Below are 8,046 nucleotides of genomic sequence, written 5' to 3' on the forward strand. Positions count from 1 at the left end.
AACAAGACTCAAAGTTTTGGGCATGATCATTGACAAGAACAACAGCAACGGTGAAACCCTTGCCAAGCTCAACAGCAAGACGGCCGAGGCAATTCGCCTCATTCGCCGCATTTCTTCGAGAAGAACGGGCATGAAGGAGGACAACCTCGTGAGACTCGTCCAGTTCTTCGTGATCAGCCACATTACGTACGTGGCCGCGTACCATAACTGAAGGGTCATGGAACGGGCCAAGATCAATACACTCATACGTAAGGATGGGCCTCATGGAAACCACGAGCACTGCGCGCTTACTACAGCTAGGAGTGCACAATACCCTGGAAGAAATCACGGAGGCGCAGTTGGCGGCACAGCTGGAACGTCTCTCCATGACAAAGACGGGACGCCAAATCCTCGAGAACCTTGGCTACAACCCTCGCACGCCGGACCGGCAACAGCGCGACATAAACGAGGAAGCGATATGGCACACATATGCGTTGACCCAGTACCTAGAAACGTGCACCCGGAGCACAACAAGGAGAGGCGTGCAGCGCGGGCCAAAGCCCTCATCAAGATGCATGCCCAAGACGGGCACGCGCGTTACGTCGACGCGGGCACTAAGACTACGACTGCGAGTGTACGGTGCACCGAAGCCACGGACGCCGAGGAGGTCGCCATCGCCCTGGCCATCTCTGAGGTTGAGTGCCGCACAGTGCTCTTTGACTCGAGAATGGCCGTACTCAACTACGCGAAAGGTCGCGTTTGCGCCAAGGCGGCCGCCATCATCGGCAAGGCAAGGCTCCAGGCAGTGATTTCCCTACACCCCCCCTAGGGGGTGTGTAGACCCCCCCTAGTTTTTCTGGACACCCCCCCTTGAATCCCCAAATTTCACTCTTGTCAGTCCTTGTATGGACCTTTTTCAGTATCGATCTGCGCATGCGCGGGCTGCCCGTCTGCTATTCTTGGCAGTAGCCTCGGGCAAAATAAACAAAAGTGCGCCCCCCGAGCTTGCTGTTAGCGTTGCACGTATTTATTTCCTCTTTTTCGACAGCTCGTGGCAAGTTTGTATGTGCACACAAAAAAGGCTTTCAAAGGAAAGGGGCAAAGTGGTTTGAGGCTGACCGCGCCGCGAGCACATTGCTACCAGCCAGGGAGTAGCGTTCTAATCCTGGCGTTTTAATAAATCGGGAGCGTACAATCGGTGCCTGATTTATAAGTGCTGCATAATTCGTGTACTACCTAAACATTGTTTCAAGAACTCAAATTTCGTCACTGGCCCTGGTAACAAGTTCGAAAATGTCCTTATACGTTGAAAAATGGCGAGAAATAATAATAAAAAAAAACTGAATACGAACCTTTCATGGTAAAAAATTAATTTCTCTAAATTTTTTTTCTTAGAGTGACTAGAAAGCACCGCCTCTCAGGTGTATATATATATATATATATATATATATATATATATATATATATATATAGTGAAAGAAGTCGACTGACACGTTTCCCGTTTTTGTTGCCAACAGTTTCGGAGTTAGAAACTCCTTCTTCAGGGCTGTATTTTAATTTCTCACATTGCGTCTTTATACAAAAACTTCTGTGAGGGAGGGTTACTTCCCTCATCCCTGCAGGAGAGGTCGCGGGTGAGGGGTGTTTCAAACAGTTTGAGCAAGTGAGACATTCCTATTGGCTAGAAAGGTGGAAGGTGAGGGAAGGGGAAAGAACACGGATGAAAAGGCAGCACGAAAACACGTAACAAGAGGCACACAAGCAAACACAATATCAAAAACAAGAGTGAGTCCTGCGCGCTCCGCAAATGGTGTAAAAGTAGTCAGCGGGAGAAAAAAAAAAAAAAAAAGGGGGGGGGGGGGGGGGAAGGGAGACGGACATAAGATGGCGGCACAGGCATGGATCTTCGATTCGGTCAAACTCCCAAGGCCGCATGCATGCACGGCCCGCCCAGTCGACGCATGGTCCCCGCGCCATACTCGGAATTTTCTGTCCCATTTTCGGTTTTGTTTTACTACTGGTTAAACCTACAGAAGCTCTCGTCTTGGCGCCGCTTCGACGAAACCGAGTGGTGCAGCCAAGCTTTGCTACGCGGCCAGCGAGCCGCGGAACAAGTCACACTGGGATTTGGTTTCATTTGCGGCGCATTCTTCGGCCGTTTGTCTGTCAGTGGTGCGGCGGTCATAATTCAGGCCGCTGTGCGTCGGCGGGCCCGCGGGGCGCGCTCACAGCTGTTCAAGGTCACTGACACGGCCCCTCGATTTTGCGATTTTGAAGCAGCAGGCGCCTGCTGCTTCAAAATCGAGGGGCCGTGTCACTGATTAGTCTGGTGGTGGTTGCCGAACGGGCGGGGAAGGGGGGGCGCAGGGGCGGCGTTCTACCCGTTTGTTTTGCTTGACTTCGTCCCTAAAGCGGGGTTTCCTTTTTTCCTTCTTGCTTTCTTTTTTAAGTTGTATGCACGCTCTCGGGTCCGCGCTCACCCCCTCCATTGCCCGCAAGGTCCCGATATTTGCGTCTAAGGCGCAGCTTTTTGTCGCAAGAATGACAGGCGGCCCGGGTCCTCATTGATGCCATGGGTGAATGCCTGGAATTTATGTATAAAGTAGGACTCCCTCTGCTCGCGTTCGAGGGAAGAGCGGAAGCCGGACTGCAGGAGAGTGATTCTGATATGCTCAATGGAATGGTCCGGCAGGCGCATATGTTTGGAAAATGGTAGATCCGGCTGTGAGGTGACGTGGGATTTGTGGTTGTTGAATCTGAGTCGGAATGCATTCTCGGTCTGGCCAATATACTCCTTGCCACACATTTCGCAGTGCAGTCTGTATACGACGTTACTGGAATCACAGTCGAGACTTTCTTTTATTCGGAAGGAAAATTTGGAAAAGTTAGATTTTGCCGTGTCGGTTGGGGTGATGAGGGGACAGATTTTGCAGCGCGTTTTCCCGCATGGGCGGCAACCTGAGTGTTGTTTCGTGATCCCAATTTTAGCCTTAACAAGCATATCTCTTAAGTTCTTGTCTTTACGATACACTACACGGGGTGGTTCGGGGAAGATAGCTGACAGGTGCTCACTTTGTCTGATCATGTTGAAATGCTTGCTCAGTATGTTGTTCACTCGCGGCATGTTCGCACCGTATGTTAATATCAGGTTGGTCTGGGGTGTTTCCGTTTTTTGTGAATTGGCTTTTGACAATGCTGACTGGCGGTCTGTTTGGCGGGCCCGGTTGATTGCGTCATCAATTATATTTTCTGGGTAATTTTGATTCAGAAGGGTGTTCTTTAGATTTTGCGAGTTTCTGTCAAATTCTTGGACATCAGAACAGATTCGGCGGTATCTGTATGCCTGCGAGTATGGTATTCCAACTTTGCAATGTCGTGGGTGGTTGCTGTCAAAATGCAGGTACTGTTGGCGATCCGTGGGTTTTTTGTAGACGGTGGTCGCGAGAGAGTTGCCATGTACCTGAAGGGTTACATCCAAAAAGTTGATAGTATCTTGAGATATGTCGTGGGTGAACTTGATTGATTGATGGAGGCAGTTAAATTTTGAAATGAAGTCGAGAAGGCTCGCTTTGTCGTGGTTCCATATCATGAATATGTCATCTAGAAACCGCCTGTAAAACAGTGGTTTCTTTTCTTGCTTCTCAATGAAAGGAGTTTCCAATGATGCCATAAAAATATTGGCGTAATTTGGAGCCATCTTGGTTCCCATCGCCGTGCCGCTGATCTGAAGGAAGTGCTTTTCGTTGAATTCGAAGTGGTTATAATTTAATACAATGGTTAGAAGCGTTGCGAGAGTTTCGCTTTCTATGTCTATTGATGGGTTGTTTAAGCCAGTAAATGCTGCCACGGTCGCTGCGATGCCTTCCGAGTGGGGAATATTTGTGTACAATGAACAGACGTCCAGCGTCACCAGAAAACACCCTGGGGAGATGACGATACCAGCAATTTCCTGTAGAAAATGGCTGGTATCTTTGATGTAGGATGGGAACGTAGGGGGGATGTCCTTAATTATGTGATTAATGAAGCTTGAAATTTTTTCTGTCACCGTCCCGTTACTGGATACAATGGGTCTGCCCGGGTGGTTGCTCTTGTGTATTTTAGGTAGCAAGTAAAATCGACCAGGGGCAGGATGTTCCGGTGACATAATTTTAACCATCGCGGCAGTTATATTACCTTCCGTGACAAGAGATTTGAGGGTGTTGTGAATTTCACTTTCATAGAATTTTGTGGGGTCATTTGGTAGCTCATTATAGAATTGTCTGTCGCTTAGTTGTCGCATTCCCTCTTCCAAGTATTCAGACCTGTCAAGTATAACAATGGCTCCCCCCTTGTCCGCTGGTTTGATAATTATGCTGGTGTCCGCTTGAAGGGAATTTAAAGCTGTATATATATATATAGAAAATGAAAAACGTACATCACGGGGATGAGCGTTTGGTTAACAGACGTCTATTATTTAACTAGTGGGATAAAAAAAAACAGCTTTTCTAGTTTATGAACCCCCACCCCCAGAGCCATTGAGACACCCCCCTTGATTCGATGCCTGGGGAAACCCCTGGCTCCAGGGCAGAGAAGTTCGTGTCAAGTGGTTTCCGGTGCACATGGGCGAATGCGCAACCGCACCCAACCACAACGAGACGGCACACTCGGAGGCGCGAGCACTTACCCTCCGCTCCTCCAAGACCGACCGTCCGTGGTGGTTCGCGAACAAAGATCGCCTCGTGAGCTACAACGAGATCACCAAGGCTTACCGCCGGGCTCGACGGGTCCTGCCCCCCCCCCCCCCCCCAACAGAGCCTGAGCCGGGAGGAGGCAGTTCTAATACGACAGCTCCAGACCGGGTCCATCCTCGCTCCGGCAACGCTGCACAGGTTTCATCCAGAACTTTATTCGACGGACGTGTGTGGTGTGGGTCTGGCAGACCAGTGGCACATCTTCTGGGACTGTGCCCGTTTTCCAAACGAAGCTCAATCAAGAACTTATCCGCCGCAGCTCCAGGACGCTGCACGCAGTAGCGACAAGGACACTCAACTCTGGGCCGTCCAGCAAGTCCGGGGTGCGCTCGAAAAGCACAGACCAGGCGACCCGGTGACGGGAAGCATTGGCGCTGCGCCTAGTAACGGCAATCCCTAGGATGACGCCAGGCCCGCGTCGCGGCGCTTAGTCGTTTTGCAGGCACAAATAAAGTTTTTCCTAATCCTAATCCTACAAAGAAAAAGAAGAATTACGGAAGGTGTGCAGGAACAGCTCGTGAGTATTTTCTCGCTTTTTTTTCCCATACAAGGCAGCAATGATGGAAGAATCAAGGTTACGGGTTCATTGCATGGAGGCGATTTTTGAGCGCCTTGTTCTAAGTGAATTCTGAAAATAATACCTGCGTCCCAACTCGAATGATATTCACTTCAGTCTGGCAAGTGAGGTAGCGGCTGGGCATGCGAAAACAAAATAGTGGGGCGCAGAGCTCCCACTCCCAGCGCCCCATTCCCAGCGCCAAGGGGCCACGGAATTCGACCAACTGAGTGGCCGCACAATCCCACCCGAAAACCCCTGGACCGATGTCATTTACTCACGCCTCAAGAAAGCGCCTTCGAAGCCACCGGGCAACGCCACGTCAGCTTTACCGCCGCAACGCGGTGAGCCAAGAGTTTCACCTGCCACGGGCGCCAACACCCGCCGTGCACCACAACCGCGGTTGCCGGAAGACAACTACACCGTGGTCTATCGACCCCGCTCTGGCCTTACCGTCGCGGCCTGGGCTCCACGCACTGTTCTCCAAAGCTTCGCAACTGCAAGTGCGATTCCCCAGCAAGAATTCTACAACACCATCGTTTTTCAAATCCAGACGGCCCAAAACTTAGTCGTGGCAAGCACGCCCAACGCCAGTCATGCCATAACGCTAAGCAAGATAACATGTGAGCAAATCGGCGAAGTACAATACGAAATCATGCCGTACATGAAGCCACCTCCCGACACTTGCCGGGGAGTCATCCACGGCTTGGACCCGGATACAACAAATGAAGCCCTCGGCGACCTCCTACAAGCAAACAGGCCTCAACTCATACATGCTCGCCTCATGGGGCGTGTCACCTCGGCACTCCTGACCTTCCAGGGCCCTCACGTGCCCTTCTACGTGAAAGTCGGCAGCCTCCTGTACCACTGCCGTCCATTCCGCCGGAGTGTACAAGTTTGTAAACTGTGCGGCGACATCGGCCACAGACAAGATGTCTGCCCGCATCCCGACCACCCGACTTGCCTCGCTTGTGGACTGAGCAATCCTCCTGCAGACCATTCGTGCAGTCCCCAGTGCAAACTGTGTAACTTCCCCCCCATGCAACCGCAAGCAAAGACTGCCCTAAGAGACTCATACCTGCACCCCCAGTCTCCAAGGCTCGCCCCACCCACTATGGACAAACCACCCCTCCAGCATCGGACATCGACCACCGACAGGTGAGCTGGTCAGCTGTTGTCTCGCGCTCCCCCGCTGCTCACTCCTTCCCTCCTCTCCCCACGCGACCTGCACCAGCCTCTGAAACCACACTTCCCCCGGCCCCGCCCGCGATAGAACAACTTCTAGCCGAAATAAAAGAGCAAAACGCCGCCATGCTCCAGCGTATTGAAGCGCTCGAAAACGCTAACCGTCTCTCTCAACAAGCCCCGAAAATGCTACCTCCCCCAGAGACTGCCTCCCTACCCCCACCCCCACCCTCCCTTTCTGACGTACCAGCCGACGCCCTCATTGACGAAAAGATTCGTACGCAAATCATGCCGCTTGTCGGAAAACAGATCACCGATGCCTTGGCTGCTCTCAACAAAACCATTACCGACACTGCACCGACTCTCCTTCGGCTCACTGACTCCCTCACCCAGCGCATGACCGCCCTAGAACAGGCAAGCCCATCCAACCTTACCCAGGCTATTCTGCAGCGCCGTGACGCCCTCGAAGGCGGCAGGACTCCTCAACCAAAGAAGCCGAAGATATCTCAGCATCCCGATGCCCAGATAGCCGCCGCCACCCACCTCCCGTCCGATGATGACTGACCCCTCCGAGATTACCATCTATCAATGGAATTGCCGGTCATACAACAGCAAAAAAGCCCAGCTCGATCATTACATATGTCAATCTCCCACAGATGTTATTGCCCTCCAGGAAACCGATACGCCAACCCCAACGCTTCGTGGTTTCGAATGTTTCACCCAGGATCCCTCTCATCGCACAGCAGTGTTTGTCTCTAAAACGTTCACGGCGCAGCAGCATGATATCCCTTCATCCATTAACCACACTTTTGTCGAGATTCTCCCAACTCATCCGGGTCAACACAGCCTCTTTATCCTCAACGTGTACAGTCCCCCGCAACACCCGCTTAAGGAAGTCGACCCCCTCCTCCTGATAGCTACACAAAAAGCCGGCTCTAACGCTCTTCTTCTGCTTGGGGATTTCAACGCCCCTCACCACTCATGGGGTTATAACCAAGCCACAAGGAAAGGCACTGCCCTCCTTCACGCAGCGCAGCACCACGCATTCACGCTGTGCAACGACTTAGCCCTCCCGACCCGTATAGGGAACAGTGTTTCACGCGACATCAACCCAGACCTGACTTTCGCTCGAAATGCCCCTCACCTAGAGTGGCAGAGACTACCGGATACTTTGGGGAGTGACCATCACATTCTGGCGCTCACTATTCGCTGCCTTCCCCTCAAGCGTAAAATCGGTCACGCTACGCTCACCGATTGGTCCTCGTTCCGCAAGGATCCCACCTCCCTGCCAGATGACATCACGCACCTCGAAGAATGGACATCGCAGCTTCTGTCCCTGGTTTAGAAGTACACAAAATTTATCCCCCTCACTACAGCCAATCCCTCTGTGGACGCCCATCTCGCACATTTGTGGGCAGCCCGACGAGGCTTAGTAAACCGCTGGAAGACGCGCAGGCACAATCGCTCGCTAAAGCGCCGCATCACTCAAGTCACCCAGCGTGCCTCGGAATACGCTCGAACCCTACAAACCCAAAATTGGCGCTCATTTTGCGACAAGCTGCAGGGTACGCTTAGCACAAAACGTGCGTGGCGTAT

This window comes from Haemaphysalis longicornis, unplaced genomic scaffold (assembly GCF_048455015.1).
Source record: "Haemaphysalis longicornis isolate Haplotype H1 unplaced genomic scaffold, Haemaphysalis longicornis Haplotype H1 scaffold_1, whole genome shotgun sequence".
Lineage (NCBI taxonomy): Eukaryota > Metazoa > Arthropoda > Arachnida > Ixodida > Ixodidae > Haemaphysalis > Haemaphysalis longicornis.